Genomic DNA, 25,424 nt, shown 5'->3' on the forward strand with positions numbered 1-25,424 from the left:
TAGCCCAGTCTTAAATTCAGTTATTCACATTTCTCAAGCAACTTGCATTTTAAAAATCTGCATGAAAGTTCACATTTTAGTACAATTTCTCCTAATATACGCATTTTGCACATACTTTCCCCTAATATTATGCACTATTGTGTGTTATTTTCAAGAGAATATGCATTTTTATGTACACTTTCCCCCAATAAATATATTTGTTGGATACTTGCAGCACAAAATTTGGAGAAGTATGAATTTTTAAGGATAATTGTGTTCCTGTTCATGCATTGGTTTGAGAAGTGCAAATTATGCAAACAAAAGTGACTTTCTCCTCCATCCCTATGCTCAGCTCAGCTAGTCATATACTCAGGATTTGCTTTAGTAGACAAAAGGAGTAACTGATTGCTGAGGGAGTTGTGCCCACAGACTTTGTGCAAATGGTGAGTTTTGGGGAGATGTGTGAAGGAAAAACCTTTGGACACCTTAGAGCAGTGGAATCAGGGGTGCAAGGGGCACAGGCAGGGGTGTATGGGGAATGAAAATAGAGAGATAAAGGGTGAGCAAGATAGTATTACTTACTTGTGCTTCTATTTGCCAGTGTCTTTTGGAGCAATGTAAATAACATTTCATTTAGGCTCAGGCTGTAAGTGCAAAAAGGGTAATGCTTGGCCCTGCTTTATTTTCATTTACTGTAGCCTTATTAGTTTGCCCCTGAAAACTCAGCAGCATCAGCTCTGCTGCAGATTGCATTTGCAGCAATCTTTTATGCACCTCTGCTATGGACAGAAAACATCCCTATCGTTTTGTTCTTGTAGCGGGGCCCCTAGATTCTTTCTATTATTTATTTAATTGAAATATTTATATCCTGTCTTTCGAAGAAGAAGAAGTTTCCGCTTTGGATGCTGGGAATCTTGTGTGAGCAGAGCTGACATAAGGCTAGGCTTGAAATCTTCTCATGCGATAATGCTTTTTTTGCGTTTGTTAACTGAGCCTGTGCTTGCTTTTAAAGGATGAGCTGAAAAGCTTTAGTAAGTAAACAATTAAACTCAACTGTCTCAGCCTTCCGATCAGTGAGGCACTATCCTTTAAAATGCTGATCTGCATTGAATTCCAAATGAAGAACTTGATCCTAAAAAAAGGGCTGCCTAGATCTCTGGCTCTAAACCAGCAAAGCATTTAAACACATACTTTAAGCATTCAGCAAAGCTCTTAAGCTTATGGCTCACATAAGTCATGTGTATGCTCACAAAGGGTCCCCCCACTTTCCCATATCACTTTCAAAACACCTTTACCAATTTCATTTACCTTCTGTGAGCTTTTTCTTTTCCTGTCAATGATGCATTGGAATATACTGGGTTGTATTCAAAGGAGTGCCAGAGGAGTTCCACTGGTGCAGAGGCACTTTCCTGTCCTCTCCTCCTCCCACCATGTTCCCCTGTAACTTCTCTTTTGGGGCAATGGGGGGGGGGGCTGGAGAGGAGGAGAAAGTTCTGTTCCTCTTGTGCTCATTCCTTGCCCTAGTGGAATGGAAGCATTGGATAACCCCCAGTTACTGTGTTGGCATTTTGATGTCCGGTGGCGCTGAGGGTTAAACCACAGAACCTAGGACTTGCTGATCCAAAGGTCAGCGGTTCGAATCCCGTGAGCTCCCGTTGCTCGGTCCCTGCTCCTGCCAACCTAGCAGTTTGAAAGCATGTCAAAGTGCAAGTAGATAAATAGGTACCGCTCCGGCGGGAAGGTAAACGGCATTTCCGTGCACTGCTCTGGTTCGCCAGAAGCAGCTTTGTCATGCTGGCCACATGACCCGGAAGCTGTACGCTGACTCCCTCGACCAATAAAGCGAGATGAGTGCTGCAACCCCAGAGTCGGCCACGACTGGACCTAATGGTCAGGGGTCCCTTTACCTTTACCTAGACTTGAGCTACAGAATGTCAACACAAAACCAACTGGATTAGATAAAGTGCCAGATTCACCTAAGCAGTCCCATCAGTGGAACCCTGTGCAATGACTTCCACTTGTGCCATGGGACTTCTCTCCCCGTTCTGCCCCTTGTTTGCTTCCCACCCCCTGAAATTGGTTAGGGGGGTATTGGGTGAGCCCCCAGACAAGCTCTGGTCTCTAACCCTATAACTATTCACCTGGGAATAAGCCCCATTAAACTCAACAGGATTTGCATTTGAGTAGACTTGTCTAGAATTGTGCTAATTTGAGTCAGTTTAACTTCATAAGAAATAGCAGGAAACAGCTGAAGTTGCAGTAAATGAATATATTATTGTGCGTTGCAAGAGCTTAGGGCAATCCACAGATAGGTGTGAACTATGGTCTTGAAATGTAGCAGGTTACATTTATTTATGCTCAAATTTACATACCACTTACTCAAAAAGTGATTAAGGGGAAAAAAACAAAACAAAACATAAAACAATAGAAAATTCGCCATAGTAAAACAAAAACGATTTAGCTCCATAGATAATCATGCTGCAGGGAAAGCTTGAGTAAATAGCAATACCTATACCTGGAGTTATGATTAAGTAAGTCTGCAAAGTTACTTTAGTTGGTAGTTTTGATCTGGAGTCTCACTATCTTGATTTAAATTATTCAGTTTTGCTAAGCTAATGTCAACTTCTCTGCAAATGTTCAGTTCATTTGCATTATGCAGTGTTCACATGTGAAGGTGCTCTGATTTACTATTACTAATAGATTTGTCCCACATCCTTCAGACAGCTCAGATACGTAAATTAATAAATATTGCAGTGCTCATGCTATTCCTCCAAGCAATGATATGTTCCAGGGCACAGTGATTACCTAGGCTTGGAGGTAATCAGATCTTCACGGAGAAGTAGCTAGCACCCCAGCATTCTGATGGCTTACAAAACTAAAAACATAGCTCCCTCCAATACAATATAGATATTTCTCCTCATGCATGAGGGAGGAAAGTGGTAATGCTCACTTTGGCGCCACACATCCTTAACAGATCATCCCTAAAACACTCCACACTTCTATGGCAGGGAGTCTGCTCTAACCATGTAGGCTCCTGCTAGAACACGCAAGTCGAGCAGAAGTTCAACTCAATTGCATTGAGGGCTGCAATGATAGACCAGCTCTCTCTCTCTCTCTCTCTCTCTCTCTCTCTCTCTCTTTTCGTCTTTTTTCAAGGCCTGGCTTAGGGCTTTAAAAATCTAAACTCTTCTTTTTGCCACTGTTGCCCACATAGCTGCCCTCTATGCCTATATTTGACTCCTGTAACGAGAACAGAATTGTCCTAGAAGATTATCTCAGAGTAAAGTTTTGCCTTGTAAAAACTTCTTAATCATATTCCAAGACTCTATCCATATAAGTGTGAAATGTACCATGGGAGCTATATATAAAGTGCACTATTACCACTGGCGTCCTTATAATTATGATTGACTGTATACTTGTTCCGCAGAGATTTACTCCTGTGTCACCGGAATGCCTCTCATTCATTTGCACTTGGTTTTACATCATTGCTTTATAGAAAATTCATGGTCATGCTTTTTGGCTGTTGACCAGGTAACACCTGCTCACCAAAGCCCGTTCTTAGTCTGGGGTGTCAGGGGCTTTGTGTAGTTGAACAAGGCCTTGATGAGAAGTCCTAAGAAATCATTGTAGAATTAAATAAGCAAAAGATTGTGTTCATGAATAAAAATGTCACATAGCATAATACGTTTGGACCTGTTAGAACAATATCTGTAGGGAAGGAGAAATAAGTGGCCTTGGTCACCTGGCATGACAAATATTGGCTCAGTTTGTGTGTAACCTTAAGCCAAACCATGGTTTAGTACAAACACTAGGGTTACTGGAAAGGAGATTGCATCTTCTGCCCTCCTCCCCCAATCCTCCTGCTGCCGAACTAACCAAGGATAATTGGTGGTTTGCCTCAGTGTGACATCTGAATCCAGGCCCATGGTCGGTCTTCTCCACACAAATCATGAACTGTAAACCCAGAACCAAAAGCTTATGGTTTGTCTGGAGCAGCACAAATCATGAGCACAGGTTAGGACAATGCAGCACACATGTACAGTGGTACCTCGGGTTAAGAACTTAATTCGTTCTGGAGGTCTGCTCTTTACCTGAAACTGTTCTTAACCTGAGGTACCACTTTAGCTAATGGGACCTCCCTTTGCCGCCGCCGCACAATTTCTGTTCTCATCCTGAAGCAAAGTTCTTAACCCGAGGTACTATTTCTGGGTTAGCGGAGTCTGTAACCTGAAGCATCTGTAACCCGAAGAACCACTGTACAAACTTAATTGCTAAAAGGGTTTGCAAATCTCACTTTATTTAGATCTCCCAGGGAGTGGGGAATCACATTGGCCATAGCTGCATGGATTAGCATTATAGTAGAATCCAAAACATAATAAATATGTTTGAAAACACAAAAAGTCAGAAATGAAATCAACAAATCATTTATTTAAAGCAAGCACCACTACCAGGCAGCATATAACATAGCAATACAGTTATAATGGAGCAAAACAGAGCACAGTACAGTGGTTTTCAAATGTGAGGAGGGTCCTCTTTGGGAGACGTGGGGTGCAGGGAAGGTGGGTTGCTTGAAGTTTTAGGGAGCGATATGCTCCTGAAATAGGTGGTGACTCTTTCTTCCTGACCCTGCTCTTGAATGACCTCTGCCAGAGGACCTCCACTGGATCTGTGTGGAGTGGCTGTTCCATGTGGTTTGGAAAGGAGGGTTCCTATGATGCTTTTTGTGCACTGTTGTAGGATGCTTGCATTTCATCATCATCATCATCGTCATCATTTAAGATTTCTTAATCACCCTTCATCATAAGGTCCAAGGGTGAGCTCTAGCAAACGAAAAATACAATATTAAAATTAGTTAAAGAAATTCAAAATCAAAGTAGATATGTGGGTTCTAAAAGTAGCAATATCTATCTCAGGAGTAAGAGGAAAAGAGATGCATCTTCAGCATGAAATGAAAACTATACCATGAAGATGCCAAACACACCTCTGTGGGGAGGGAATCACATTGCCCAGGAGCTGCTAACAGATGATATACCCCAGATCACAGATCTTGACATTCAGCTGCTGTAGGCTGTATGCGCATGTTGATTATGAGCAAGGATATCTTTGCACATTCACCTGTGGAACTGTTAACTCATGGGGCAAAAAGGGTGCAGTAGATAAAGCTTAGAAAGCAGAAAGCAAGTTGAAAAAGTTAGTGAAACACTGGAATAGTAAATAGAAATGTTTACTGAGAGACCAGGATGTAAGTGGCTTTCATACTCGCAGTGTGACAGGAAATCTCTTGAAGGGACAAAAACATTAAAAGGCGCATTTGGCAAATTAAAAGTGATGAATGATAAGCAGTAGTAAGAGCAGACTTCCTATGGAAATCAGCAGCTAAATTTAAAATGCAGTGGAGCTCAAGATAATCAGTTTAGGAAGCCAAATGCCCTATACAGCCTCTCATTTCTTCAACAGTGGGATCACTGTTGATAATGGAGATTCATATAATCAGTTAGTGTGATAGCACTCAGAGATTCTTCATGATAAACTGCACTGATCAAATGCTTGCTTCTGTAACAGGCCATTGACAATGATCTGTTATTCAGTTTCAGATCATTGTCTCAGATCTGTTTATGATTATTTAGCTTATAACTAAATGAGGCAGACAGACTGCGGTGTGAATTTCTAGAAAGATTGATTTGTATTGTAAATCTGGGTCTGGGACCCCACAATTCTGAGTCTGATGGCAGCTGGATGGTGCACCCCAGAGTAGCAGCTGAAGCCAACCCACTTTTCTATCAACTCTCATCTCCAGGGGAACAGGTCCGAACAGGCCACCACCATTTTGGTTGCTATAGAACAAGCCAAAGCAAACCAAAGTCAGGAAGGGGCATTACGACCAGATTGCCAAGATGGCTGTCCTGTGAGAAGTCAAGATGCCTGAAGGGGCACCTGCAGCTTGCTGCAATATATTCAAAAGTTCTGATGAGGTGGCCAAGGATGATTATCGTTGTTGCTTTGCATAAGACCCTAGGGTGTGTGTGTGACTTGAACTGGAATACACAACAGCCAGAGTCTGGTGCCTTACCTTCTTCATAACAAATCCCCTTGCACCCTTGCAAGCTAAGCTAAGTGCTACACCAACCATCTTGGACCCTACAACTGGTAGACATGGCCTTGTTGTTGGTGCCGCCACCAAGAAATTTGGTTGACACTGACCCGTGACAGAGCCTTTTCAGTGGTGGTTCCCTGGCTGTAGAATGCCCTCCCTAGTGATGAGTAACTATCTCCAATCTACTTAGAAACAAGATGAAAATTATATTAAGAAAAAGTCAAGATAACACAAGCATCAGGAGGATCACCTAACATTTGCTGAATTCTAGGAAATAATTTTGTTGCAAGCTTCTCCTTTCATACAGTTCCGACTACATCATTTCTAGAGAGATCTTGAGGTGCCCTGTTGTGCACACTGTCTTTTCTTGCATGGGTAAGTGACTGTTGATTAAACTTGTATGTTTATATCTATCTATATCTATATCTAAATATATATCTCCCTCCCTCTCCCTTGATATATTTAGATATATATTTAAGTCTTACTGACTTAATTGTACATTAAATTCTGGGCTCCGTCTCTGCTGGGGATGAAGGCTGGAACAAAAAGTGGAAAATCCACATTGTTTTTGTAGGACATATTTATGAATAAGACATGAAATTCCTGCTCATGGCTATTTTTTGTTTTTGAAAAAATGATGTTAATCTTTCTCTCTTTCTCTCTTTCTTTCTCTGTATTCAGCTAAAATTTTGCCTGATGAATTTCTCACTAGGGAAATGTTCCGTAGGAATCAGCTCTCACTTAACTTTATTAAACTGCTATTTCCATATGGTTTTGTTTTTTACTCTCCGAGCTGCTCCATATGTTATCATTCCTACCCAAAAGCAAGTGAAAAGCTTTTCACTGTGATGGTGCTCCATGAGGCAGCCACAGTGCTGTAAAAATTCCATACCACATATATCCCATTATCATTCCAGTCACGACGTATCTAGTGCAGTTCCACATGACTCCAGTAGCTGATACGTAGGTAGATATAAGGAGTAAAATGTCAATGTATGGGTTCTTACCTTTTAAACCTTAAATGACTTGGGATCTGGGTATCTATAATACCACCTTGTCTTGCATGAACTTATATTGGTAGTCCTTTCTGGGTTCCTTTGCTTATTGTAGTGAGATGGTTGGTGACTGGTGAATGGACCTTTTCTATTATGCGGGTGGGAGGCAGATTGTGGATTACTCACCCTGGGAAGGGTCATTGGTACCACCTTGGATGTCTTTTTTATGCCAGGCTTAGTTCTGTGGGCCCTTTTATCTTAAATTCCTAGATTTCGTCTTATGCTGGAGTTTTATTTGTTTTTACTGAAATTGTGCTGCTGCTTCTGCTTCTAAATGGTCAGTGCTGTTATTTATCCTTTAAAATTTTACACTGCTCTGAAGGTCTTCAGACTGAAAATTATTTGTAACAACAACAACAACAACAACAAATGCCTGACTTATATGCACCGAAACTGATTTAGCAGCTAGTTCCTATTCAGAGGGAAGCTAGTGAACAATTCTGTCAGATAATTCTCAGATTCTTTACCAAGCCACAGTTCCCAGGATTCTTTGGGAAAGCCAAATCAACATTAAATTCCATAGACCGCTTACCATATCGGTGGATGTGGAGATTTTGCCCAGTGTGACCACAGAGGAGCTGGGGGTGTGGGGATCCTCTCACACATGACCACCACTAGTGTTATCAGCCTCCGTCAGTTGCGGGGGCTGCAGGGACTTCCCACCAGAAATTTAAATTCAAACCGGCCAATCATGGCTGGACTGGGAGGCATGGTTGTGGAGACAGACCTGTCTCCACTCATGTCCACCTCCATACCTTATATACTGGCTGCATTGGGATTAGGCACTGAAGTCGGCAATGGATGTCCCACCTGCCCACCCTGTATGTATTGGCCCTGCCCAAAGGTAAGTAGACCGTGCTCTTGCCTGGCCTTAATGTGGAATTAATTGGTCACTGTATTTGGGGCTAGGGCAGAAGACCTGTCTGGAGGTTTTGCCCACCTCATAGCAACTGTCACAACTTTCTGGTGGAAAAGGCATTGGGTTGGATCCTAGTCTAAACTGGAACAAATGTTTAGGACACCCAGACAGGAGCTAATGGGCCATAAAGCTTCCCAAGTGGTGTCTTGGTGGGTTCCCCTCATTTGATCTGCTTCATGGGGGTGATCCTTTAACCCAAGATTGACCCCGATGGCTCAATCAGCCAGCAAGCAGGCTAGGCTGATTCAGGTTACATACCCAGTGCATATGCCAAAATCTACTTACATGTGTAATCAATAAAGTTGTGGTCATTTCAATCCCAAACTGTTGTCCTGTCATTACTGGTAATTTCACGCCACTTGTCCTGGTGAACCTAGGCTCATTGCATCTGGACTTGCAAATGGAATGCAGCTAAAGGGAGGACATTTTGAGCAATATGTAAGTGGAGACAGTGTAATTTGAACTGGTGCTCAGATAGATTCTAACACCCATTCCAGCACACTTTTTTACACCTTAATATTCATTAAATACAGTTTTTATATCTAATGCGTGTTAAATATCAAACTATGGTTTACAGTTTGGTACCACATTCTCTAGAAGCAGCTTATTCTGAAGGATCTTCTATTTAGACTGTTTCCTGTTTGCAATTATCTTGTAAATCTTCTGCTTTGGATAAAGGTAATTACTGTGTTTTTTTTTAAAAAAACCCACCCTGCTTCCTTGCATGATTATCATTTCTGTATTAATATTTACAATAACACTTTCCCACTGTTAATGCTTTTACTATTGCAGGAAATGAAATGCAGATGAACAACTCTGAAGATTAAAATGTAATGAAATAGGACATACATTCTGAAGAACTAATGAATAAAGTGGCTCCAGGGCACAAAAAAGATGTCCTTCCGAAACAAATATGTAGATAAATAATGAGATAAATAATTTGTAGGCATTAAATTGAGAAGGAGAAACACCGTTTGTGTTTGGGACAAATGGTTTGTATTAAAAGTCTTAATTGCATTTCCCCCTAATTTGAAAATGAAGTTTGTCCCCCAAACTTAGCCAAGGATGTAATTGTTGCATAGTGAATTTCCCCACAAAACCATGGTGTATCATTGTTGGTTTTCACTTTGCTCATCATGCAGTTTAGCAATTCTGCAAAACTAATAGATAGAAACCATATGCCGCTCAGTATTTATCATGTACTAGTGTATTGCCTGTCGAGATGATGAGTGGTTTGGGATTGATCCTCCAGGAGGCCTCCCTGCTGCCTCGCTCCATAGGCTGTCTTCCAAGCTGTTACTGCTGGGGAAACAAGGAGCTGGGCTGGGCTGAGAAAACCATCCTCCCCCTCGCCACTTCAGCTCCATGGCTTGCCAGGAAAGGCTAGCTTGTGTCAAGGGTGCCCTTCTTTTGGAGGCTGTGTTGCAAACACCATTACTGATACCAATAAACTTGAGGAGAAAGCACTTGCTGCAGTAGTGGTAAAGGCTCTAGAGACCAAAGCCCTGGTTGGCATTCTGCTCATGTGTGAAGCTTATACCCAAGCAGGGAGAGCTGGGACAAGTGTCCTAGGCTCCACCCACATTTTTCACCAAATGTGAAATGTGCTCTTATGCTGGCCCATGTTAATATAGGTTATTAAAACAAAATCTGGATGCCCGATCCTTATAAATTATTGGGACAACTGACTTGGTGCCAGTAGTTCCTATTGCTCTATTCTGTCCTACCAGTAACACTGCATAGTTAAAGTGGATGTGAAGGCTCTTATGTTTGTGTGGTAGAAGTGATTGCAGTACAAAGATGATCCTTGGATTAGTGAAGCAGAGCAAACAATGTTCCTGGGATGCAGTGAATCAAATACAGGGCAATAAAGTGAATATACAGGGAAAACAAAGCACGAGGGAGATTAATAGAGCTAATCCTAGCCCAGTCCTAGAGACAATTTGGAGAGCGTCTACTGCTATCCATGTGACAAATCTAATATTTGAAACACAGTCTCACTGTTGTATAATTAAGCTTCTGGAGACCCTGTACTTGCATATATGTCTATGCTAAGCATGGCTCAGCAGGCATTTAGTCTGCAGGCTGAAAAATGACTCAGAAGATCTAATCTGAGCCATAATTTTAAAATTTTCAATTGGACAATGAGGAAAAAAAGAAAAAATCAACCTAGCTGCCATGTTCTGGAGATATGTGCAATTTCCTTCCATAACATTCCCTAGCAGAGCGCTAGCTCATCCAAATCTGTACTGGACTCAGTCTGCTATCTTTCATCTAATTGCTTTAAATACTACTAAATGTAAGAAAATAAATTGGATGGCAGTGAGGGCTTTTGGGTTTTAGCAAAGCCACATTATAGACAACCCAAATGCGATGGCTCATTGGTCTGTAAAATCCTTCCACCTCAAATGTGCCAGATTCACATATGGGAGTGGCAACAGCCTTTAGTTCCTCAGCCCATTGGAATGACATACCTATATCAGGAAGGCAAGCTGGAAGCACTGCTTTATTGTGAGAATGATATTGGGAGTCTATCATCTCTGAAGGTTCATTCTGCATTTTACAAAACTCTGCAATGCTTGAGTCCAGAATCATTTGCTGATACAGATCCCATCAGGTTTGCATTAGTTTTGACTGCATTAAACAGGGAGTAATTAATCTGTGGCACTCCTGCAGGAAGAAATCAAAGAACTGAATTTAGTTGTGCATACCTTTAAACACGGGCCGCGAGTGGGCTGCGGGTGGTGCTGTGGGTTAAAGCCTCAGTGCCTAGGGCTTGCCGATTGAAAGGTCGGCGGTTCGAATCCCCGCAGTGGGGTGCGCTCCCGCTGTTCGGTCCCAGCGCCTGCCAACCTAGCAGTTCAAAAGCACTCCCGGGTGCAAGTAGATAAATAGGGACCGCTTACTAGCGGGAAGGTAAACGGCGTTTCCGTGTGCGGCTCTGGCTCGCCAGAGCAGCGATGTCACGCTGGCCACGTGACCCGGAAGTGTCTTCGGACAGCGCTGGCCCTCGGCCTCTTTGAGTGAGATGGGCGCACAACCCTAGATTCTGTCAAGACTGGCCCGTACGGGCAGGGGTACCTTTACCTTTTTACCTTTAAACAATTTTAGAATGTATGCAAGAGTTCTCAGGATAGGAATATCTGGCAATGTTTTCTTGCCAAGGAATCTCCCTAGATTTAAATTCAGGTGAAGAGAGCCTTCCCAGACAAACATTTTAAGTTTCAATTAAAGTGCAGTTATTTGTTATTTCTTATTGGGTGTGTGTCCAGATGTACTCCCTCAAGGGAGTGCTTTGGTTACGGGAGACTCATAATTTCCTACTTTTTAACCCACATTTATTATTATTTTTTGCTGGACCTCTCTCTCCCCCCTGCCCAATTTCTCTACTGAGAATGACACATTTGTTGTTCATTTATAGTTTTCTGCAGCAGTGTATCTTTTGGGCAGGGCAGAATGAAGCAGTGAATACAACATTGTTTCAGCGGCATTCACAGTTCTTCCCCATGCCTGCCTGCTACTAGTTTGGCTCCCAGCCACTTTCATTAAAGTTTTGGGTCAGATCCTAATTGGAATCTGTTGAGAAGACAAGCAACCTCACACCATGGAAGTTCCAATGTACACGTGGGCCAATGAACTTTTCTATTCATTTTAGCAGAAGAGAGACATTCATTTAGTAGATGAGACATGCATCCATTTGTAACTATGGAGCTGCTCCTTCCATACTGAAGTGAATGGGGAAACAAGCAAGCAAGCAAGCAAGCAAGCAAGCAAGCAAGCACATACACAGGAGCAATATGCATACTTTTGAATGCCTATGTAACTGTGATCATGGAACAGATTATCAGAATATTTATCTAAGCATCCCAAAATACCCGATTTTAAGGGCATTTTCTTTACAAATTCAATAAACAAATAATTGTAAGCAAAACACTATGAAATGGTGAGAGAGAGAGAGAGAGACAGAGAGAGCGCTTCCCCAGAAATATACCATTTGAGTCTGTCCTCTTGAAGCTCTGAAGCTTTCAAATGGATAGCTAAATAAATTCCAAAGTCCATTAAGCAGGGTAATTTACAGTGTTCTCAGGCTTTGCCCATGGAACTACATTAACACAGTTTTCCATTTGCCTTCCAAAAAAAGTCATTATTCTAAGCACAAAGGAAAAAAAATATTCATGTTGATGGGCGATGCTAAAGAAATTGGTTTGCTTTCTAAGAAATTTATTCATTGCACTTAGTCAGTGCATTAATTTTGAAAGAAATGTGGAACTTGGCAAAGGTCAAAGACTATTGAAAAGGAACCCAAGGGAGTGGCTGGGACATTTTGCCTATTTGTCAAAAGCACCTCCCTACCTGAGAACATTTTATGCACATTTGTAAAGAAGCCAGCAATTGGGGATTGTCAATAGTGAAATGCTTTTTATTTTGAGAATTTGCGTACTCAGGGAACTTACACAGGATGAACAAATGGAGTCTGTCCTCCTCATTTTTCATAAGACAAACTGGTTAATATCTTTTTCAGGAAGTATGTCTGAATGTGTGTGTTTGTTTGTGTTTCTCCCCCTCTTGTAATTTCTTCAAAGTTCAATGAATTAAAGCACACATGTACATGCTTCTAATATTTATTGGTCACTTTCTTCCCCAAGAAACTGGCAGTGGGTCAACCCATCCCTGGCATGAATTCAGCAAAGGCCTAGCAAGTCAAATACTTCTAGAAAATGTGTTAGCCATCTCCAGAAGGCTTCTGTGTATTTTCTTCTGTGTTAACTTGATTCACACATTACGAAATGGGATTTAAGCATTACATCAAGCTAGTTCCTTAATACATGCAAGCAAGTGCTGCTGATAGACTTTTGAAATCCACACTGGAAAATTCATGCTATTTAATTACACTGATTCTCCTAATTTCACTTTTACTGTCAGCCTACCTGATAATACTTGTAATTATCTTCCAGATGGTAAGACAGCAGCAAGGACTGGCTCCTAGGGATCACCAGTTTTGGCAAGTAATTTTACATCTACCAGGGCACATACCATATAGTGCTGATGTGCCTAGAAATATGTCCACATGTTGGGTGGCAGTACAAACCTCAAACTCCACTGTTCCCACTTTTATTTGCTCCACCCATATTCTTTGTTACCTCTAGTTTTTCTTTTTGTGGCTGAAGTCCTATACACCAGGGATCAGTGGCCCTCCAGAGACATCGATCCCTCCAGGGATGGCAAAATTCCTGATGCTGTTGGACAGGAGCTTCCTGCAGCCAATCGAAAGCTGCGCCTTCCCAACTAAAGAATCATGGCAAGAAAAAATTGATGGACTATGCAGAACTGGCAAAACTGACATATAAGCTACGGGACATGGATAACTGTGACTTTAAGGATGAATGGGAACCCTTTACAAAGTATCTGAAGACACAACAAAGCGAACTGGACTCCTTGGCTGGTTTTGAATAAACATTCACAAACTTTTTATTGATAATAATCAGCTAAATAGTTTGAGGATCTATACAACTTTGTAACATGCAGAAAATAGCATTCTTAAAGAAACCAAAGACTGGAACTGAGGGAAGTCGGGGGGTGGGTGGGGGTGGGTGGGTTTTGTGGGGGGGGGGAGGGAGGAAAAATGGGGGGAAAAACAAGGATGATATGTTTTTGGATAATATGTCTTGTTATAATTTTGAATAAAAAAAAGGGGGGGGAACAAAAAAACACAACCCCCCAAAAGAAAGCTGCGACTTGTTTTCTGAATGTTTTGGAAGTCAAATGGACGTCTGGAATGGATTTCGTTCGACTTCCGAGGTACCACTGTAATGGTTTAATTTCACTATTTTATTTAAAGGGAAATATAACCAAACAAAACGGCTCTATTTTCAAAAACAGGTTTGTGTGGAAGTTAAACCTGTCAATATCAATAAGACTTGCTTTGCAGTCCTCATATGATAAATGCACATTCACATGCTGATTTTCATTAGGACTTTTTTTTAAAAAAAGCACAAGATGATCTAAAGTGAAATTAAGTTTGGAAAAATGATAAATGAGAGTAACTGATATGGATGGATTACTTCATCCCTAACACTGAATGATTCTGGTGAAGATGCTCAAACCCTAAAGGGAAATAGGTGCTTCAGAGCAATTAGACATACAAGGGAGAGAACTCTAAAATATGGTGCAAAAAAACATAACAGTTGTTAAATGCCTGTACTAATGATTCAAAGCATTTTGTGGAAGGCAAGCAGGATCACATTTCAAGAGTTTTCTGCATTTTAGCAGTTTCAGTGGATTCTTTGCTATGAGGAAGCTTTGAATTTCTGCTGGCTCTGGTGAGATTTAAGGCTTTTCCATGTGTGTTGGCCTATATCTGTCTTATGGCTTGCAATTCATCATGTGCTTAATGGTGCTTTCAGGCTTACAATGCAAGGTGAGGGCTGTAAGTTCACCCTCACTGGAGGGCAGAGTTTGAAGGTCTGGCAAACTCTTCATTGCAGCTGTCCTATCCTTTAAAATGAAAGAAGGATATTATTATACAGGTCTGTCTCCGGAGACACAGTATAGCACAGAGGAGTTTGTATATTCCTAAATTGCCTCATTGAAATATAACTAGTAAGATATGAAGCTTTTGCATTTCCAGCTGATGAGATAATTTGATATTTAGAGCTCTGTTCATTAATAAGCTATGCACCATTTACCTGGTTTTCCGTAGAATTTATGAGTCAAAAGTGCAGAGTGCTCCAAAAATGACCCATTCATCAAAATATCCCCCCCTTCTTATAATTGGCTAACCCATCACTGCGCCCTAGGGACAAATTGCTTAAAAAGGTGGGCACTGCATGAAAGAGCAAAGCAACATTATATTAGGTGGAAAAGTTCAAGTTTGGAGTGTGGTTTAAATATTCAGATGCAGTTGTGCTTCCCCGGAGGAGCAGGTTCATAAACTGGGGGGGGGGGTGGGTGTGTCCCTGGATAACAATTGGGTGCATATCCATATTTGCCTCAGTTACTTCCAACAAGTTTAACAGGAACTGGTTTTCACTTCTTGGATTGGTGCAGATTAATTTTACTGGAATTCTTATATGTGGTTAGGTGTGTTTTTTTTAACCAAGTCTAATATTATTGCAGATTTAGTTTTAAATGTTCGAAGTAGCTCCACTGAACTTCAGACCACTACCTTCATTCAGCCTATGGTTAAAGAATGCCTAGGCTGAGGTTTAAAAATCCAACAGGCTCACTTCTATTATCCCATGTGGCCGCTCTTGTGTTTACACAGCTGTAGAAGAAAGAGAAAAGAGACATGATCTTGATTACAACTGGTAAGTCTCATATACTAGAGTACATATTGGAGGAATGTATTAAAATCAGTTGGCAAATAGATAAAATATGCTAGAGAGAGAGAGTCCCCTAGAAGTTACATACAGAACAGCTGGAACCGATTATTGTGAATTATTTTGCAGCATAATACTTCACCCCAAATGCCACCTGTCAATCTATGTAAACAATGAAGAGTTTGGCTTATTAAATTTATATACTGATAAAATTATTTCCAAGTGGCAAACTTTTCTATATTTTAATTCATTTTCCCTGCCTCACCCCTATGCTCTGCACATCTAGTATTTCAGTGTCATTGTTATTTTTTCCATACAATTTCCCCCCTGACACACCCATGTGCTTTTAATCCTTTTGAATTTGAAGAACATCACTTGCATTCATTAGACTCACATTTACATCATAATTAGTCCTTATGACCTTTATGTTCCATCACTGAACCTCAGCTTCAGTTGTAGGTACTGCTCTATCATGTCACTTTAGGGAACTGTTAATCGTATAATTAATTCCTGCTATAATTTCAATTAAACAACTAGACACCTTGGCTTTGCACACCTGTCTATGTAAAATGAATGATCCCTATTATTATAACAAGGATGATTGAAATTGTGTGGGATGTATATAGTTGTACAAGGTGCCATTTTAACCTTGGAAAGGTGCCTTTAAGTATAATTACTTTAACAATCTCTATGTAACTTCTCTAAACAACTCTTTGCTCTCTATGGGTACATGGTAGCTCCATAATCAAATCAATGAGAGCTGATGCTTTTTCTCTATTGCTGCCTATTACAATGGTAAACCTGAATGTAAAGAAGGCTTTGTCTGTTGGATTAAAGTCATCTGGAAAAGCAAAATTAGATTTGGAATGTGTGCAACAGAATTTAAGAAAAAAAAGATAATTTCATGACTGCATATTGGATGTTTCCATTTCATAGGAAATAGTTTTTTTGTTTTGTTTCACATGGATGAGTCCAGATGTGTAGGTTTATAAAGGCATACTATTGCAGGAAGCTGCCATATTGCAAATATTTGAGAACAGTATGCTTGAGGAAAAAGTATGTGTGCTTGCAGCCCCCAGCCGAGTGTTTGTTCTCTGACACCCTTGAAAGTCCACTCATCTTTGATTTTTCTCTGCATTATGATGTCATGGTGGAGGGTATTTTTATCCGTGTTGTTTCTCTATAACTCAAAGCAGCCTTAAATCTGTAATGCTCCAGTAACTATAATATTGGCAAGTGAGCAGTTTGTGGGAATAAAAATAATAAAATAATAACGGGTGAAGTATGGTGTCCCAATTTTAACATAAAACTGTCACTTTGCAGCTGATTACAAGGCCATTGTTTTGTGCAGGGGACTGTAGATATGCTGTTGGATAAGTGAATTGAAGGCATCCTTTTTATGTTAGCAATTTACTGCTTCTTTGTCAGACACCTACAAAATAAGCATGTCCGGCAAAGATTTGCAAGTCAGATGATTGTCCACAACACATTAAGATCTTGTCCTCCAATTCCAGTTTTTAATAGGGTCTATAAACTTTATGACTTTACCCAGGATTTAATTAGGTTTGGTAGAACAATAAATTGTAGCTTATGGGACAATGTGAATTAAATCTGTTTTACTTATTTTGACCTTTTGTCATTCCCATGCAACTGTTTTAAAAAGGGCCATAGCCAACATCAAGAAAGAATTGCGTATAAATTGTGAAGTTTAAATTGTGAAGTTTAAAGTAGCAGCACGAGATAGCTATTTATTAATCAAGCATTAGTTATGGTAGTTAAGCATTTAGGGATAATAAAATGTAAATGTGCTTTCAGTATAAACTGTGTTTCTTGAAAACGAATACATTCTTGAAGAAAAATGGTTGCAGTAAGGTTATGGGGAATATTAATCATGGGCATTTGCATATTTTACAGATGGTTATGCAGATGCTTGTTAAAATACGCAACAACTTCAGAAAATGTTTTTATTAACAAATACAGCAAAGCTTAAATTGATCACTGCAGGGTAAAGTACAAATTCCTTGTGGACATGTTGCTTAGTTTGGCAGTATTGATAGTGAGGGCTACCACCTTAGAAGGTGAAAAAGATCAAATTGAGTCACTTCCCTTTTTAGCAATAAAGTTTGGTTCTGTGCAAGAGTAAGCTAAGAAGGTTTTTTATTATTATTAATTATTATTATTATTATTATTATTATTATTTTGATATAAACTGTACAACTGCTATTATAAAAACTGAATTAAGAACATTTGTTTAAATTACTATTATTTTATTTTCAGAGTTCTTTTACCTGCCCTTCCTCCAATATAAAACAAAAATGGAATAAAGTCACATTGTAAAAGCATCAGCAGTAAGCCTAACCAGCATCACATTCTGAAGGCTTAGTGAAATAAGTACATCTTCAACTGTTATCTAAATACACCTAATGTGGAGGTTGCTTTGGTGGCTACTCTGATAAGTGGAATTTACTCCCTTCTTAGAATGTACTCTGATCTAGGTCTAAAGTCTGAATCCACCCCATTGAGTTGGATTGTTAGGAATGTGAGTAGAACACCAGGCACACAACAAGGCTTTACCAGGCCTTCCTCCACACTGCAGCACCCTGTGCCCCCCAAAGCCCCTCTTCTGTGCCCAAACTCTTTTGGAACAGCATGGGATGTGGCACAGATCCTATAGTGGGAGGCAGAAATTACAATAATTGGGGTGGAGAAATGTTGCATGAGTGGAAACAAGTTGCACAAGGCACTTTTGAGTTCAAGCCATTGAGTGCCTGCATCTTAATATTATGCAATTTCACAGTCAGAAATGACTATATCGCTAGCTGGTGCAGGTGTGCTTGAATCTCATACTGGGAAACCATAGTTTGTATCAGCTGTACTTCAGAAGTTTGAAGCTAGTTCATGTTGGCTCTGTGATCCTTGATAAGCTGATGATCTTGCTACTGGAACCTCAGCTTCATTTGATCTAGGAGTGTTGCTGATTTTTCTTTTCTTGTTCAGTTATCCCAGCTCTTGCCAAGGAAACACACAATCTCAGCACTGACACTAGTACAATGTACTCTGCTCCTCCCCAAGTAATGGAAAGCTCCACCGGACAGTGCTTACATAGGTTTGTTTTCCTTTGGAAGCAGGGTTGCCTAAAGACATATAAGATACCACCCATTCCGTCTACAGAATGCCACCTGACTGGCAGTTGAAACATAATTTAATACTGGTGACAGGCAAGAATGGCTGGTGGAGAGGGCTGCCTCCTCCATGGACCACTGATGAACCTCATGTGCTGGTGCACATAAGACAACCTGACCTTCTGTCACCCTGCCCCACCTGACAGTATACAGCTACACAGAAGTGATGCTGCTTCTGGGGCGTCTGGCTTCCCTCCTCACTGGCCATTCCTGGCAATGGGGCAGCACCCTCTGCCATACCTGAGGGCAGCAGGCTTTCTCAGAGAGCACAGGGATCGCTATTCTCTTTCCTCCAACAGAAGGGAATGCCCACCGTGCTCAGAACAATTAGCTGTGGGGATGGAGCTGCTGCCACTGAACCTCCACACTCTAGCATCTCCTGTGGTGGCTGCCTCACTCTGCCTAATGGTACAGCTGCTCTTCTTTGGAAGGAGAGAACATGGCCAGATAATGTGTCAGCATGTGCATTTATTGAGTAATCTGCCCACCTTAAATGAATCGTGGTTTAAGATAATTTAGCCCAGTGATGGCCAAACTTGGCCCTCCAGCTGTTTTGGGGCTATAATTCCCATCATCCCTGACCACTGGTCCTGTTATCTAGGGATGGTAGGAGTTGTTGTCCCAAAACAGCTGGAGTGCCAAGTTTGGCCATCACTGCTGTGGCCCATAGTGTATTTATTACAGATGAGCTAGCAATGACCTGCTTTTCCAAATGTATCCAGATTCTCTATATGCTTTTCCTTTATTTGAAACATATTTTGTTCCACATACACACCTTTTTTGAGAACCAGGAAATCTTAACTGGAAAGTGAAGTGGATTCCAATTCCTGTTTGAAGTACTAAAGAAAATAAGGAAAGCTTACAATCTATTGATTTAAATGGAATTTAAGCATGCTTACATATGCCTTTGGTTTCAGCCAGTCATTGTCAGGTGCTTAATGACCATACACAACACTTACATAGCTTGTGATGGTAAAATTGCTTGTGACATTAATTGAGGGCCAGTAGTCTGACAAATGGTTTTTACATTTTTTTAAAAAAAGGTATTACAAAGTCAGCCCCTCCCAGAAAAGAACCCAAACAACCCACAATACCTGTAGTTCAAAACTGTCAAGAAAGTCAGAAGTATACACATTTCAAGATCAATACTTTCTCCTTTGATTACAAGACACTTTCCTTGGGCTTTGTCTGCTCTGAATAGTAAACACAAATGCTCCTTTGTTGACACCTTGGAAACATGTCCTTTATTATATTTCATTTATCAAAAGTTTTCCATTTAAAACCTGGCAATGTAAGGCAAATTTTTAAAAGGACTCATTTTGAAGTGAATTCAGGCCAGCCAGACTGAACTTTCAAAACAAGGGAACAAAGTTATTCAATGCAGCATTTATTTTTGTGCATTGGGTGCATGTTAGCTACTGCTGTGTTCCAGACATTGGTGTCATGCACAGAAGTGATGATGCGTCAGGCTTGTGACGGACTGCCACGAATTCTGGCATGGAGTGATGGGGGCATAGTTAGGAGGCAGGTAGCATGGGTGGGCCTGGGGATCAGGTACCAACAGGCAAATCAGGTGTGATGTGAGGTAAGATTCTTTATTGTGCTGACAAGTTGCTCAGAAGGAAGGGTCTTTATTGGGGTTTAGCATCTCTCCACTGGGCTACAAGGTTGAACTTTAGGCCATGGGGTGAATGGAAAAGCCAGCCAGCTTTGCATTCTAGAAAATGCAAAAGAAAAAGAAAGAAAGAAAAAAGTGCCTCTGCTCTATGGTCCCTAGTCTGACAGACTTGTAAAACAGCCCAAGGATGGCTGGCACAAGTATCAAGGCACTGAAGAATAGCAACTGGAAGCCCTAATTTGAGAATCGTCTTGACATCTCGCATCATGTGAAGACCAGTACCATCCTTAGAACTCCAGGATGTATACAGGTTGGCCTGTAGTAGAAAAAATCCATTGCCTAGATTAAAAAAAACCCAAAAACTTTTTATGGTCTTTTAGTGAAATGCACACACACACACCAGCAGCAAGGAACACAAACGGGTTGGGCTGTGAAAAATAGGCTTTAAGATGGAACTCCAAAGCAGATGATAAGGAGGGATTTTAAAAATGCATGTCAAAATGAAATGCAAATGTTAAGATTCCATTATCACCTACAGAAGCCAAATAGGCACCATTAAGCTTGTGCCCCAAATGGAATTTAGCAACTGATACAGCAACCCTAATGATTATACATCAGCCATTAGGTTTAGGCTGCACAATGCAGGCAAGAAAAATCTTACTCTCCTGAAAATATGGCTAACCAGTTATGCCTCAATGTAACTTACTTACTTGAGTAACTTAAAAGTCAGCTTCCAGATGGTCCTCTTTGTTAAACAGATTGCAGCTCTTGATTGCTTACTCTGTCTGAGGTCCCTTTATCCTAAGCTCTGAATGCTCATGAGGTTCTTAGTGCCATGCATTCATATGGTAAACAGAAGAAAATTGAAAAGTTGATGATGTGTGCTGTGAAGCCATAAGCTTTCTTGTCTTTCTCACTATCTACACACAAGTTTAAGGCATCTTGCCTTTTCTGTAAAATTACAGGGATGCCTTAAGATGGGTAACCGTTGCTTTGTGGCTGAGGCAAAAACATGGAAGGGCTCCAAAGACAGATATGCAGCCAAAATTTGTGTGCGGGGGAGAACCAGTACAGAAAGATTAATTTACTTTTGATTGAAGTTTTACATTTCAGCATTCAGGACAACTGCTAGTTTAATAACCGTCATGAGGCTACACTAATTTCTTTGGATCCTGATTTGGAATACTGTCATGCTTGGTGAACTTAGCTCAGAACCAGATGAATTTGGTGGCTCTAAGGACCTGTTTCGTAATGTGTAATCCTTAAACATTTGGAAACACCATATTCATGTTCATGAATGAGTGGCTACATCTATTCCTGATTTTACAGGTTATGGAAAACAGGGTTACTTGGTAATGCCTCTGGGCTTATCCCTACATAAGGTTGTTGTTGTTGTTGTTGTTGTTGTTGTTGTTGTTGTTGTTATTATTATTTTACCATTATTATCACTTCCTGCCTCTTGATGCACATGCTACTCACTTTCTCTTCTGACTCTTTATTCCAGGATTTTTTCAGAAGTATACTGAGAACTAGAAACAAGGGAGAACTTCTATCCAGCTTGCATTTAAAGACTAATTTACCTAATTGCAGTTTCCAAAACAGTGCACAAACTGAAACTCAGCCATCTTTCAAAATTCATGCTTCTCTAAATTTTGCAATGCAGTTCTTAAGCTAAGCAATGTGTACAAAAATGTATATCCTACAGCAAAGAGTGCATAAAAATGTATATATTAATGAAAATAACATTATATTGTATTTGGGGGAAATTCTTTGCAAAAATGTTCCTATTAGTCAAATTTGCATGCAAGAATGTGTTTATTAGATAAAATCTGCACTACTTTTAAAAAATGCTTGCAAAGTTCCTTAAAGTACTTTTTTTCAAAATAGAACAAGTTGGGAATCTGACATTAATTTATCACTATCAAAACCTGTGCAGTATAAACCAGAATCTTAGAACATGGAGAAGGCCTTAAAATCTGAAAGCTGTACTAAATTCTGCAAGGTTATTTTATTTTTAAAATAGCTACTATCAGTAACTCCATGTGTTTCTAGACATAAGGCAAAGAGATATAAACAAAAATGCTAATCTAGTTCTGCCTCCCCTTGAGACTTTAAGGAAAATCATGTTTTTCCATTGAAGAACTATTGAACATTTGGCTAATAGCTCTCCTTGCCTTGTAAAAACTGCAAAATGTCAGTTATATGGGCACTTTACTAGAATCTGCTGTTCTGCTATGCTATCTGAGTAGGGAGATGTTATGGTCTCTTGTGGACTACTTTGATGCTGTGTTATCCATTAGCTGTGTTTGACAGCTGCTGTACAATGTAATATTTGTCATCTGGCAGGTACGTAGTTTGTGGCTTTCTGTTCTTTCGCAGGACATGTGTTGAAGAATGGTGAACGAAAGTGTTGACATCCCCCTATATTTCTCTTTTATGGATTTTAAGTAGCTATCTGTTTTAGAATCAGAGTTAAGTAGAGAAGGCAGTTATGACAGTGTCTCTGGTGACATAAGATACCACAACAATTGTCTTCAATTGCATTTTGTATTTGCTGCTGGAATCAATTGGCATCAGAAAGTTTGTTTAACAGGCTCATGAGACATTCAGCAGAAACATGCAAAATGTGTTCTTGACTCAGTTCTAAAGCACAGATTGGGATCTCTCTCATTATAAGGAAAACATGCACAATTTCAAAATGTGCGTGAAATTTCACATCTTAAAAAACACACATCTTTTAAAATTGTCTGGCACTCCACCAATTAAATATGTATAAGACAGTGGCGTAGCGTGGGTTGTCAGCACCCGGGGCAAGGCAAGTAATTTGTGCCCCCTAACCCGGGGCAAGGCAAGTAATTTGCGCCCCTCCTGCTGCACTGTCCCTCCCCCAGATAGTCCCTCTCTCTCTCTCCGCACCGCACTGCACTGCACTGCATGCCTGGCACCCCCCCCTCCACAGTGGGTGGCGACCCGGCAGCTTGGATCGGATTCGCACAGCCAGCACTGCAGTGAGAGAGAGTGAGTGAGCCAGGTAGGGGCAGAGAGCTGAGAGTGCGAGCGCCCCCCCCCAGATGTTGTGCCCGGTGCGGCCGGCCCCCCCGCACCCCCCACGCTACGCCACTGGTATAAGATGACAGCCCTTTGATTACTTTAGAGTTTTCTTCTTTCCATCTCTGTCACCTGACTGGAACCAATACACTGCTTTGTACCCTCTAGCCTACATAGCGAGTCATTGGGCTGGATCCAAAGAACTGTGAGTGTAATAAAATGGGTCACTTTTGCAAGCATTGGCAGAAATCTGAAACTCTATAACAGCTAGTTCTGTAGCAGTACTCATGTGTCACTTATGTGTCACAAGATAAATGACAAATTTGGCTTTAGTTACAACTTCCATATGCAAAAGGGTACATCTTTGGCTTTCTTTTCTTCCTTCCTTCTTTCTTTCTTTCCTTCTTTCTTTCTTTCCTTCCATTTCTGTGATGTTTGCTATAACTTTTGAATCTTTAATCCTTTTCGATAGCACAAAATCTTAGCTGTTCAGCATCATCCCCCCAGTTACAACTGGGGCTAGACTAGTTTAAATTTTGGCCATCTTTGTGCAGAGATCAGTTATATTGAGTCCTATTGTGGGAATAAATTTGTGTTTTTATCATGTATTCCCTCTCCCTTAATGATATATATATTATAATGTGCTTTAAATATCTTGTGTTTTAAAGCTATATGTGATTGTGTATATTATGGTACCAAGCTATATGTGATTGTGTATATTATGGTAAAAAAACCCGTAAAGGTAAAGGACCCCTGAAAGTTAAGTCCAGTCGCAAACGACTCTGGGGTTGCGGCGCTCATCTCGCTTTACTGGCTGAGGGAGCTGACGTTTGTCCGCAGACAGTTTTTCCAGGTCATGTGGCCAGCATGACTAAGCCGCTTCTGGCTAACCAGAGCAGCGCACGGAAATGCTGTTTACCTTCAATAGGTGGTACCTATTTATCTACTTGCACTTTGACGTGCTTTCGAATTGCTAGGTTGGCAGGAGCAGGAACCAAGCAACGGGAGCTCACCCCATCGCGGGGATTCAAACCGCGACCTTCCGATTGGCAAGCCCAAGGCTCAGTGGTTTAGACCACAGCGCCACCCACATCCTGATAATTCCCAGGGTTCTTTGGGGATATCTACGGGACTTTATTTTTCTCCCTTTTTGCCACTGCAACCCTTAATATTCTTTGCTGTAACTAAAATCAGAACTCCCCTTCTGCTTTCAGATAGCATAGAGACTGAAAGTAGGAAGTTCCCTGTGTAGGGCTAATGGCTCTGATATTTCCTTCATCTATTTTCTTGAAGGTCATCTTTTGTTGACCTTCACAACTCTAGTGGGAGGCTGCTGTACTCGTGTAGAGTTTGTCTGATGAGTGATGGCTGTGGGAAATGTATCATATCTTCTGGTACATTTATTTAATGAGCTTTGGATATTGGTCCTCCAAGCTTGTCTCTAAAGTGAACCCATTTTAAATGGGCTGAATTACACCCTTGTGACTTTCAGTTGTACCATTTCAGTTGATGTGCCAGAGGGTGAGCTATGCAAACTTCTGAATAAAGTGCACACAAACATCTTTTTCTTTTTGGTAAAAATAAAAAAGGGAAATTGATTTTATTAATAATAGTTACAAGCAGCTGTCCTCTGAATCTGAAAGTACAGTTTGAAGCATTTTCAGTTTCTTTCAGTCACTGCAGATATAGGCTGAAGATTTTTCTATCATTAAACTATGGAGCAACAAAAATATCATTTGGGGGGGGAATGAAAACCATTCCCTTCTGTGCACGGGTTGAAGCACTGGACTTGAAATTAACACCATGGTAGCTGAGAGTTGGTAAACAATGTTTCCTAACCTGCAGCATTCATGATTTTAACCTAGAGTATTTGTCATATTTGGCAAATTTGGTCTTGGAATTCAAAACGAAGCAGGGCAAAGGCTAATAGAGTTCTGTCAAGAGAACAAGCTGGTCATCACAAACACTCTTTTCCAACAACACAAGAGACGACTCTACACATGGACATCACCAGATGGGCAGCATCGAAATCAGATTGATTATATTCTCTGCAGCCAAAGATGGAGAAGCTCTATACAGTCAGCAAAAACAAGACCTGGAGCTGACTGTGGCTCAGATCATCAGCTTCTTATAGCAAAATTCAAGCTTAAACTGAAGAAAGTAGGAAAAACCACTGGGCCGGTAAGATACAATCTAAACCAAATCCCTTA

Source organism: Podarcis tiliguerta, assembly GCF_965153285.1.
Source record: "Podarcis tiliguerta genome assembly, chromosome: 2".
Classification (NCBI taxonomy): Eukaryota; Metazoa; Chordata; class Lepidosauria; order Squamata; family Lacertidae; genus Podarcis; species Podarcis tiliguerta.